The sequence below is a fragment of the Oncorhynchus tshawytscha genome, linkage group LG29 (genome assembly GCF_018296145.1).
Source record: "Oncorhynchus tshawytscha isolate Ot180627B linkage group LG29, Otsh_v2.0, whole genome shotgun sequence".
Classification (NCBI taxonomy): domain Eukaryota; kingdom Metazoa; phylum Chordata; class Actinopteri; order Salmoniformes; family Salmonidae; genus Oncorhynchus; species Oncorhynchus tshawytscha.
In genome coordinates this window covers 22,868,565-22,881,764 of record NC_056457.1, presented here as the reverse complement: position 1 = coordinate 22,881,764, position 13,200 = coordinate 22,868,565, and positions in this window count along the sequence as shown.

The following is a 13,200-nucleotide window of genomic DNA, read 5'->3' as shown; positions in this document are numbered from 1 at the left end:
AATTTTTCCCGGTGGCTAAATTGGATGCATCAACCAATGGTTGCCTACCTCGTCATCGAATATGCAGGTGGGCACTAGACAGCTATAACATATGGGCCGTGCACAAAAAAAAATATTACAAAATATATTTAAAAAATATGGGCTGTGCTCTACATGGAACCCAAAGGGTTCTCCTATGAGGACAGCCGAAGAAACCGTTGGCACCCTTTTTTCTAAGAGTGTAGTTACTTACTTAAATAGGCCAGCCTAGACAATGAAGAGATAGCTGGGGTGGATTTAAAGAACACTTGTGACCCAAAATATTTGTTTTTTTTTAAATTATCTATAATTATCTCCATGTAGGTTTTCAATGGTCAAAGTTTAAAAACATTAACCATTTCATTGAAGGATTAATATTATTGCCATGGAGTGTTGAAATACATTTTTGCCTGAGCTCATTACATTGCTTTCTCGAATTGCACAGAACCTGAAATGGCTACAAATTAGTCTGTGGCACTGGCTTAGCACTCTGTGTGCTCTTAACTGGGCCTCTCCAGCCCTCTTCCCACCGAGGGGTGTAGTGTTACTCTTACTGCCTGACCAAATGTACACATGCTGCACCCCCACCCTGAGGTCATGGCCCAACTCCAGAGGTTGCTACCACAACAACACTCTCACACACACCCCTGCACACATGTAATTATCAAACCATTCCCTTGAATGTCATCATCCTAACCTAAATAACTCCTCCCATGTCCTAAATTACTCCAATGCACAAGTTTGCAATTATCCATGTCACATATGTCAGCAATACAATGTTCCCCTGAACATTTTTGACTGATCGTCAAACGAGTTTGTTTTAACTTAAACAGTCCTAAAAAAGAATGCCCTGTGAAATGTTACATTGCATAGGTACTAATCCAGGGTGACTGTGTGTTTGTACATGTTACAGAATTATTACATAGATTATTTCACTGGTACTCTGGTATCAACTTCATAGCAAGTTGATACAGGCTCAGACCTGTTGCACTGCATTACATGTGTTTGTTAGTTGAGATCAGAAATTCTCTGCACGCCTAAAAGTGCTCTGGTCTGACCTACTGAAATGACAGGTGGTTGGAGGTCATCCCTTCATATAGAGCTGTACATAAGCTCACTATTTTGCTTAACCTTTGTGACGGTCCAGTCTAGTCTATGTCTTCCGTATGAGACCCTCACAGTCACTCCTACAGTGAAAAAAAGCCACGGCCCTTGCAGTGCAAGGGGAACAACTACTTCAAGGTCTCAGAGCAAGCGACGTCACTGATTGAAATGCTATTAACGCGCACCACCGCTAACTAGCTAGCCATTTCACATCGGTTACACTCACCCCCCTTTTGACCTCCCCCTTTTCCGCAACAACCAGTGATCCGGGTCAACAGCATTAATGTAATAGTATAGCTTCCGTCCCTCTCCTCACCCCTTCCTGGGCTCGAACCAGGGACCCTCATCGTTACCCATCGCGCCACAAAAGCCACGGCCCTTGCCACACTTAAACATCTAAAACTAGATCGAAAGTATGTCAAAATCGCAATGTAGCCCTCGAGCCAAAAAGTTTGCCCACCCCTGCACGAGTCAGTGGAAGCACAATGGTTCTCTCTGCATATCCCTGTGTGTCTGTGAGGCCGTTTTGTCTCTGCTGTACCCCATTGGAAGAATCCAGAAACATCCGGTTCTCAGGGATACAGTATTTTCAACCTAGCTTACTTTTCCCCTGTAAACTGGATGTGGCGACCCCGGTCAGGCATTTCTTTTACGCCTGCTACATTAGTTTAGCTTTATCCTGACACCCAGGACATAGGAGAGAAAATCAAATCAAGGTGTGGACTAACTATCAGGTATGAAGGGAAGACCCAGATGCAGACCACGTCGGATAAACAATAGTTTGATGTTCCAAACAGGGGCAGGCAATAGACAGGTCAAGGCAGGCAGGGGTCAGAAAACCTGAGGTGAGGCAACCGTACCGGAGGGCAGGCAGGCTCAGGGTAAGGCAGAGATTGGTAATCCAGAGGGTGGCAGAGGAACCGGTCAGCAGGCAGGCTTAGTGCCAGGCAGAGTGGTCAGGCAGGCGGGGTCAAGACAGGCAAGCAGGAGCTGAGCCACAGAACACTGGTTGACTTGAACAAACAAGACGAACTGGCACAGACAGACAGATAACACAGGTATAAATACACTGGATAATGGGGAAGATGGGCAACACCTGGAGTGGGGTGGAGCAGCCCCCTATCTACATTGACGGGACAGTAGTGGAGAGGGTGGAAAGTTTTAAGTTCCTCGGCGTACACATCACGGACAAACTGAAATGGACAATCGATGCACAATCGAGAGCATCCTGGCGGGCTGTATCACCACCTGGTACGGCAACTGCTCCGCCCATAACCGCAAGGCTCTCCAGAGGGTAGTGAGGTCTGCACAATGCATCACCGGGTGCAAACTACCTGCCCTCCAGGACACCTACACCACCCGATGTCACAGGAAGGCCAAAAAGATAATCAAGGACAACAACCACCCTAGCCACTGCCTGTTCACCCCACTATCATCCAGAAGGTGAGGTCAGTACAGGTTAGAGGTCGACCGATTATGATTTTTCAACGCCGATACCAATTATTGGAGGGCAAAAAAAATCTGATACCGATCAAATCGGCCGATTTAAAAACATGTATATATATACACACATTTTTGTAATAATGACAATTGCAACAATACTGAATGAACAATGAACACTTTTATTTTCACTTAATATAATACATATGGGCTTTTGGATGTTCTTAAGGTGATTCCACAGGTTGGTGGTATTTTTTTATTTAGCCGTTGCTGACCCCATGCTTACATCTTTATCACAAATAAGACACCTTGCTTTCCCTGGTGCCAATTCCATGTAATAGTCCCACACTGGTGCTCTGCTTTTCTCTGCCATCTGTAAAACACACACACAGCTCTGAAGTGACAATGATACTGAAGAGTCTGCTTAGGAGACAAATACTCTCACCTGTTTGAATAAAAATAGAGTTTAAGTTACCTGTGATGAATGTTGAAATCCTATTTTAATAATGGACATGGTAAGAATTGACTACCAAAGTGCGAGTCATAATTCCCATGACACCTTCTAGCAAAATCTGAAAAGCGGTTCCTTCATTAATTTATTCCATAGGATATTTTTAGATTCACTTAAAATAAGGTCTGTGTTTCCTGTAGGCTTACACCAGCTTGCCAATTTTATAGCCGTGTAGATATCCATAGGACAAGGTAACTCTGATCAATATTGGCTCAATATAAGCGAAGATTTAAACAAATTGTAAAGTGGATTTATGATTTTTTTTTGACAAACGTTACCTTATCCTAGTGAGATTTACACGGGTATCAAAACGCTGAGGCGGTTTAAACCTGCACGAAACACAGACCTTATTTGAAGTAGATCAAGACATTCTGTATGGAAGACATTAACGGTAAAATAACGAAGGAACCCCTTTCAAGTTCACCCGCAAGTTATTACAGGAATTATAACGTGTCGACTATTTCTCTCTAAACCATATACAGTGGGGCAAAAAAAGTATTTAGTCAGCCACCAATTGTGCAAGTTCTCCCACTTAAAAATATGAGAGAGGCCTGTAATTTTCATCATAGGTACACTTCAACTATAACAGACAAAATGAGAAAAGAAATCCAGAAAATCACATTGTAGGATTTTTTATGAATTTATTTGCAAATTATGGTGGAAAATAAGTATTTGAAAGTCCGTGTTGCAGGCAAAATTGGCGCCCAAAAATACCAATTTTCGATTGTTATGTAAACTTGAAATCGGTCCTAATTAATCGGTCGACCTCTAGTACAGGTGCATCAAAGCGGGGACCGAGAGACTGAAAAATAGCTTCTATCAAGGCCATCAGACTGTTAAACAGCCATCACTAACATTGAGTGGCTGCTGCCAACATACTGACTCAACTTTAGCCACTTTAATAATGAAAACATTGATGTAATTTATCAATTTATATAATGCAATACCCTACCACTTTATATAATCTACTGCATCTTGCCATCTTGATGTACATACCACTTTAAACAATGCCACATTACTCATCTCATATGTATATACTGTACTCTATACCATCTACTGCATCTCGCCTATGCCGCTCGGACATCACTCATTCATATATTTTTATGTACATATTCGTATTCATTCCTTTACACTTGTGTGAATAAGGTAGTTGTTGTGAAATTGTTAGGTTATATTACTTGTTAGATATTACTGCATGGTCGGAACTAGAAGCACAAGCATTTCGCTACACTCGCATTAACATCTGCTAACCATGTGTATGTGACAAATAAATTTGATTTGATTTAACATTGAAACGCTTACTTATGGGCCCTTCCCAACAATGCAGAGAAAGAAAATAGAGAAATAATATAAAAGTAAAACACGTAGTAATAAATACACAATGAGTAATGATAACTTGCCTATATACAAGTGGTACAAATACCGAGTCGATGTGCAGGGGTACGAGGTAATTGAGGTAGATATGTACATATACTAGGAATAAAGTGACAGATAGTAGACAGTAGCAGTGTATGTGATGAGTCTAAAAGAGTTTGTGAAAAAAGGGTTAATGCATATAGTCTGGGTAGATATTTGGTTCGTTAGTTAACTACCTTTAAAGCAGTTTTATTGCTTGGGGGTAGAAGCTGTTCAGAGTCCTGTTGGTTCCAGACTTGGTGCATCGGTACTGCTTGCCGTGCTGTGGCAGAGAGAACAGTCTATGACTTGGGTGGCTAGTCTTTGACAATTTTTAGGGCCTTCCTCTGACACGACTAGTATAGAGGTCCTGGATGGCAAGGAGCTCGGCCCCAACGATGTACTGGGCTGTCTGCACTACCCTCTGTAGCATCTTGTGGTCGGATGCCAAGCAGTTTCCATAGCAAGCGGTGATGCAGCCAGTCAATATGCTCTCAATGGTGCAGCGGTAGAACTTTTTGAGTATCTGAGGGTCTATGCAAAATCGTTTCTGTCTCCTGCGGGGGCAGAGGCATTGTCATGCCCTCTTCATGACTGTGTTGGTGTGTTTGGACCATAATAGATCCTTAGTGATGTGGAAACCGAAGAACTTAACGCTCTCTACCCACTTCACTACAGCCCTGTCGATGTGAATGGGGACGGGCTGGGCCCTCCGTTTCCTGTAGTCCACGATCAGCTCCTTTGTCTTGCTGACGTTGAGGGAGAGGTTGTTGTCCTGGCACCACACTGCCAGGTCTCTGACCTCCTCCTTCTGCCCCTGAACAGTTAACCCACTGTTCCTAGGCCGCCATTGAAAATAAGAATTTGTTCTTAACTGACTTGCCTAGTTAAATAAAGGTAAAATAAAAATTATAGGTTGTCTCATCGTCGTCAGTGATCAGGCCCACCAACATTGTGTCTCGGCAAATTTAATGATGGTGTTGGAGTTGTGCTTGGCCACGCAGTCGTGGGTGAACATGGAGTAGAGGAGGGGACTAAGCACACACCCCTGATGGGCCCCCGTGTTGAGGATCAGCATGGCGGATGTGTTGCTGCCTACTCTCACAATCTAGGGGTGTCCTGTCAGGAAATCCAGGATCCAGTTGCAGAGGGAGGTTTTCAGTCCCAGGATCCTTAGCTTAGTGATGAACTTAGAGGGCACTATGGTGTTGAACTCTGAGCTGTAGTCAATGAACAACATTGTCATGTACTGTAGGTGTTCCTTTTGTCCAAGTGGGAAAGGGCAGTGTGGGGTGCAATAGAGATTGCATCATCTGTAGATCTGTTGGGGCAGTATGCGAATTGCAGTGGGTCCAGGATGTCTGGGATGATGGTATTGATGTGAGCCATGTCCAGCCTTTCAAAGCATTTCATGGCTACATATGTGAGTGCTACGGGGAGATTTCATTAAGAGAGGTTCCCTTGGTGTTCATGGGCACAGGGACTATGGTGGTCTGCTTGAAAGATGTAGGTGTAACAGACTGGGTCAGGGAGAGGTTGAAAATGTCAGTGAAGACACTTGCCAGCTGGTCATCACATGCTCTGAGTACGCGTCTTGGTAATCCGTCTGGCTCTGAGGCCTTGTTAATGTTAAGCTGTTTAAAGGTCTTACTCACATCGGCTACGGAGAGCGTGATCACACAGTCATCTGGAACAGCTGGTGCTTTCACGCATGGTTCAATGTTGGTTGCCTCGAAGTGAGCATTGAAGGCATTTAGCATATCTGGTAGGCTCGCAGCACTGGGCAGCTCGCCACTAGGTTTCCCTTTGTAATCCGTTATAGTTTGCAAGTCCTGACACATTTGCAGTATGATTCGATCTTAGTCCTGTATTGACACTTTGCATGTTTGATGGTTTGTCCGAGGGCATAGTGGGATTTCATATACGCGTCTCGCTCCTTGAAAGCGGCAGCTCTAACCTTTCGCTCAGTGCGGATGTTGCCTGTAATCCATGACTTATGGTTTGGATATGTACGCACGGTCACTGTGGGGATGACATTGTCAATTCACTTGTTAATGAAGCCGGTGACTGATTTGGTAAACTCCTCAATGCCATTGGATGAGTTCTGGAGCATATTCCAGTCTGTGCTAGTGAAACAGTCCTGTAGCTTAGCATCCTCACCCAAATAGAGGGTAAAGGAGAGCTTTGTATGCATCTCTGTGTGTGGGGGTGATCAAGAGTTTTTTTCACCTCTAGTTGCACAGGTGACATGCCGGTAGAAATTAGGTCAAACTGATTTCAGTTTTCCTGCATTAAAATCACCGGCCACTAGGAGCACTGCCTCTGGATGTGCATTTTCTTGTTTGCTTATGGCCCTATACAGCTTGTTGAGTGCGGTCTTAGTGGCAGTATCAATTTTTGGTGGTAAATAGATCGCTACAAAAAATAAATAGTATGATCTACAGCTTATCATGAGGTATTCTAACTCAGGCGAGCAGAACCTTGAGACTTCCTTCATATTAGATATTGTGCACCAGCTGTTGTTAACAAAGACACACACCACCCCCTTGAGTTTACCCAATGCTAACGTTCTGTCCTTCCGATGGATGGTATACAGAAGATGGCCCTATTTGGTAAAAGACCAAGTCCATATTATGGCAAGAACAGCTCAAATAAGCAAAGAGAAAAAACAGTCCATCATTACTTTAAGACATGAAGGTCAGTCAATACAGAACATTTCAAGAACTTTGAAAGTGTCTTCAATTGCAGTCGCAAAAACCATCAGGCACTACGATGAAACTGGTTCTCATGAGGACCGCCACAGGAAAGGAAGACCCAGAGTTACTGCAGATGATAAGTTCATTAGAGCTACCAAATTGCAGCCCAAATAAATGCTTCACAGAGTTCAAGTAACAGACACATCTCAACATCAACTGTTCAGAGGAGACTGCGAGAATGGCCAAATTGCTGCAAAGAAACCACTACCAAAGGACACCAATAAGAAGAAGAGACTTGCTTGGGCCAAGAAACACGAGCAATGGACATTAGACTTTGGTCTGATGAGTCCAAATTTGAGATTTTTGGTTTTAACCGCCGTGTCTTTGTGAGACGCAAAGTAGGTAAACGGATGATCACCACATGTGTGGTTCTCACCGTGAAGCATGGAGGAGGAGATGTGATGGTTTGGGGGTGCTTTGCTGGTGACACTGTCGGTGATGTATTTAGAATTCAAGGCACACCAACATGGCTAGCACAGCATTCTGCAGCGATACGCCATCCCATCTGGTTTGAGCTGAGTGGGACTATAATTTGTTTTTCAACAGGACAATGACCCAACACACCTCCAGACTTTGTAAGGGCTATTTAACCAAGAAGGAGAGTGATGGAGTGCTGCATCAGATGACCTGGCCTCCACAATCACCCGAGCTCAACCCAGTTGAGATGGTTTGGGATGAGTTGGATCACAGAGTGAAGGAAAAGCAGCCAACAAGTGCTCAGCACATGTGGGAACTCCTTCAAGACTGTTGGGAAAGCAATCCAGGTAAAGCTGGTTGAGAGCATGCCAAGAGTGTGCAAAGCTGTCATCAAGGCAAAGGGTGGCTACTTTGAAGAATCTAAAATATATTTTGATTTCTTTAACAATTTTTTGGTTACTATATGATTCCACATGTGTTATTTCATAGTCATATTTCATGTCTTCACTATTATTCCACAATGTAGAAAATAGTTTTAACATTTTTTAAAAACTTTTTGAATAGGTGTGTCCAAACTTTTGACTGGTACTGCACATATTACGTCGACTAACCTGTACCCCTGCACATTGACTCGGTAACTTCAACAGCCAAGACAGGGTGGCTACCCTACTGTTGAAGACTACCAGAAAGCGGACACCGTCATCTTCAAGAGAGCCAAGCGAGAGAGTTTACCAGATGAGCTCCGTCTCCTGAAAGATGGTAAGCCTGTCCCTTCCAGCAGTCGTCTATTTAGTTTGTCACCTGAGCTTGACAAGTCCAGAGAGCTCATCCGAGTTGGTGGTAGACTAGGTTGTGCCGAAGATCTAGAACATTTTACAGTTCATCCCATCGTCCTCAATCCTGGTCATCCATCCACTAGACTCCTTATCCAAGATCACGATAGCCATCTGTGCCATCCAGGCCCTGAGAGGGTGTTTGCAGAGATCCGCCACATCCTTTGGGTCCTCTGCGGGCGGGAAGCCATCCGTCGATTCCAGCACACCTGCAAAGAATGCCGTAGATGTAAATCCAGACCTGCTGTCCCCAAGATGGCTGACCTGCCAGCTGCACGCCTGCGCCTCTTTAAGCCAGCCTTCCACTCCACGGGCATGGACTACTTCGGGCCCTTAACTGGTCTCACCACGAGGGGTGTATATGATGGGTGTATACTTGGACCTCCTGACCGACATCGATGCCGACTCCTTTCTGATGGCCCTTAGAAGAGTCATCACCCGCCGAGGGACACCGGCTGAGCTGTTCTCTGACCAGGGAACTGGGGAGGCGAGAAGGAGCTGCGCGAGGCCTTCACTCATTTGTCTACCAACCTGCAAGAGCAGCTTGCAAAAACCGAAGATTGCCTTTCACTTCAGCCCTCCTGCAGCACTGCACTTCGGTGGAGTTTGGGAGGGAGAGATTCGTTCCGTTAAGACTGCCCTCTACACAATACTGTGGGTGCCCAGTCAGTGATCGAAGAAGTGCTCAGAACTGTCCTCATTGAAGTGGAGGGTATCCTGAAATCGAAGCCCTTGGGCTATGTGTCCACCATTATGGCAGACCTGGACCCCGTGACCCCTAAGCTCCTGTTGATGGGGCGGCCAGACGGATCCCTGCCACAACTGGTGTACACAGAGACTGAGCTCCTCAGCAGACATCGATGGAGACACTGCCAGATCCTGACCGATCACTTCTGGTCCAGCTACATCAGGCACTGCCTACCCAGCCTGCAAGCCCGCCAGAAGTGTCATGCCATCCCTGACGACCTCAAAAGGGATATGGTGGTAATGTTGGTGGAACCCAGCTTCTGAGGGCCCTCTGGCCAATCGGACGTGTCATTAAAGTTCACTCAAGCGCAGATGGTCATGTGAGATCTGCCGAGGTCAAGATCAAGGACAGAACATACACATTTCCTGTTGCCCGGTTGGTAGTCCTCTCAGCTCTCCCGGACAGAGAAGACAACAACAGTACTCCTGCCGTAACCACACTCAAGGACCCTTAGCCTTTCTCAGAACCAAATTGACGTCGCAATTTGGGGTGGCTATACAAAAGACTATTGAGAGTAAATATTAGTTCATCATAGGAGAGCTGTAGCTCTGCTCACCGGTGATGTGGAGCAGAGCATGCTGGGCGATCTCTAATTGAGGAGAAGGAACTAGAGAAAGTACACAAGCCAAGTGATAAGTTCCAGCCATCTCCTGTGAGTTCATATTTCTTACTATTCATGTGGAACACACTCCTTTGTTGTGCTAATTAGTGTGTTTACCTGTAAGCTTGCTAACCCTGTTGTTTCTGTCATCTAATTTCAGACATTTAGCATTTCATTGTATAGTAAAATGTCCACCAGTGTCTACTGTATAGATTGTGGGTATTTTGTTAGCAATGAGCCTTGTGGATGTAGCTATAAACATTCAAGTTCATGCAGTTGTGTGAGGATGACGTTGCGGCTCAGTAGTGCTGTGTAGTTGCACTCCTCTGATCAATCATTAGTGAAGTCACAGCCATGTTGTTCGGTTGTATTGCCCTGTGCAGCAGATAACCTATCGTAGCCATATTATTTATTTATAGCTTATGTAATTGTGGGTTGTACTAAGCTTATACCTGCCATTTACTATTGTATTTAATTTCCCCCTTTTCAGAACCACACAAACTCTTAGTTAACACAAGTGTCAAGCCATACACTGTGCTGTGCCGTTCCTGCTCTAAGTGAATCAGAGTCATTAAACTCCCTCAACTGGAATCTTCTGTCATCTGTGCCCTTACAAGCACCTGAGAGAGAACACATAGTGCTAAGAAAACACTAAGAATATACAGTCCAACAGGTTCTCCACTACATACAGCCCAAGGAGATAGAATATGTGTGTCTCTGTGGCTGCTTGGAAAAGACATTTGATCCCTCCTCACATGGTGGGCACTCAACCATGTGATTCCCCCAGCCCCATCAACGTTCATGTACCACACAGTGCACAGTTGGTCATACGACATCCAGTCTGTCATCAAACTATGTCAGTACTACTACTCCTAATCTCCATAAAGGCCTCTTATACCAAACAGCACATCTGCAGACCTCCAATATTCTGATTTGGATAAAGCTCAAAGGCCTTGGTTGTCATGTACCCTTATTGTTTGCATTACTGGGTTTCTCTCACACAAGCTTGAGGACAAGTGTTGTCAAAGCCACAGTCAGCACATAAACTGAAAGAGAGAGGGGGAAGGTAGTTGAGGCAGGGGTAGACTGAAGGGCAGGCAATGTGTCCATTACTAGGGGTCAGAATGGTAGAATATCGCCCCGCAGCCTCACACCACCCATGTCTTCACAACACAGAGACAATACATAAACAAAGGTGAGGGGAGAAACTGGTATTGCCTGGATGTCTGAGAGGCATATGCTGGGCCAAATGACTGGGCTGTAACATTTATTTTTAACCTTTATTTAACTAGGCAAGTCAGTTAAGAACACATTCTTATTTACACTGACACAATCAGTAGTGTGTGTGCATTTGTGCTGTGTGTGTAAAGCTACGAGAGCTCACGTCAGAATTACACCTAGGTGGTGTAAAGAATGGAAGATCTTATGTGCCAATTCACTGTACAATTCCACCACTAAGGGGTAATGTTTACTGTATCCATATGTACTATAAACATGAAAGAAGCACATCAAATACAAGGAAAAGCACACACTCAAGTTTGACATAATACATTTATTGTAAAATATATACAAAGGCTCTAGATTTGTTTTAAGGTGATCAAAATGAAGGTATCAAAAATACATTGACAGGTAAGCTACTGTAGGTCCTTGATCAGTCTGAGTGTGTACAGCATGGAGTCCTTCCACATTCTCCAACCCACACAAACAAGAGGGTCCGCCTTTTATGGTTCATCTTCATTAGCTGGACAGGAAAGACAATGAACTCCAGGAACCTTCAATATTTCAACCATTCATATACTCAGTGCAGGAACTTCCATGTACAATAGAGAGAAGGAAACTGGTGTGAATGTTGAGCAGCATGGTTTTCTTCCCTCAGTGTCCCCCTGCTGGCTTGAAATACAGTTATGTAGCAGATGTAGGACGCTACACATACACACACTACAGCACCAGAAGTATGTGGACACCTGCTCGTCGAACATCTCATTCCAAAATCATGGGCATTAATATGGAGTTGGTCCCCCTTTGCTGCACTAACAGCCTCCACTCTTCTGGAAAGGCTTCCCACTAGATGTTGGAACATTACTGCGGGGATTTGCTATAGCTTTAAGATTTCCCTTCACTAGAACTAAGGGACCTACCCCGAACCATTAAAAACAGCCCCAGACCATCATTCCTCACCACTGCTCCAGAGTCCAATGCCAGTGAGCTTTACACCACTCCAGCTGATGCTTAGCATTGCACATGGTGAACGTAGCTGCTCAGCCATGGAAACCCATTTCATGAAGAACCCGATGAACAGTTCTTGTGCTGACAAGGCTTCCAGAGACAGGTCGGAACTCGGTAGTGAGTATTGCAACCAAGGACAGACGATTTGTTTGCACTATGCACTTCAGCGGTTCAATTCTGTGAGCTTGTGTGGCCTCCCACTTCGTGGCTGAGCCGTTGTTTCTAAATTACATTTCCACATCACAATAACAGCACTTACAGTTGACCGGGGCAGCTCTAGCAGGGCAGAAATTTCACAAACTGACTAGTTGGAAAGATGGCATCCTATGATGGTGCCATGTTGAAAGTCACTGAGCTCTTCAGTAAGGCCATTCTACTACCAATGTTTGTCCATGGAGATTGCATGGCTGTGTACTCAACTCCATACACCTGTCAGCAACAGGTGTGGCTGAAATAGTTGAATGTTCTAATTTGAAGAGGTGTTCACATACCTATGTATATATAGTGTATCTATTAGGAGAGCAAGCACGACTGTCCATCTTACTCCCAATATATACAAATAAATTACACGTCCACACATGTACTCCTAAGCCCATGTCGCACCACCCTCTGTGAAAACATGACTTTTTAAACAGGCAACAACCATACAAATTATGTTCTACATTAAAACAAGCAAATGTAAATGTGTAATTGAGGACTGAGTTCCATTATGGAAGGAGACATTTCAATAGTACATTTAGGAGAGAGTCAAAGGCATTTAGTCCCATACTTCACATCAATCAGAATTCCACACGGTCTATGTGGAACTTTGTGCAAGCAATGCAAACTATTTACACTTAGCCAATCAACCCTACAGTAGGCACTTACTGTTGACAAACCATCACATTGACAAGGCTAACCAAGATGGTCTGTCAGTTGTTCTGATGCCCCCTTCATTTCATTAAGGCAGCAATGTAGAAGATACTGGTTTCTAGGCAGGAATGGTTTGTTGTAAAGGAATGGTTGAGGTCAATCTACTCCATACACAAAAATAATACATTTTTCAGTATTATATTTCATTTTTCACTGCCCTAGTGTTATTATTGATTTGATAACTGTATCTACTATTTATGTTTTGATTTTTTTTTCATTCCTTTTGAGGTGCACACTGT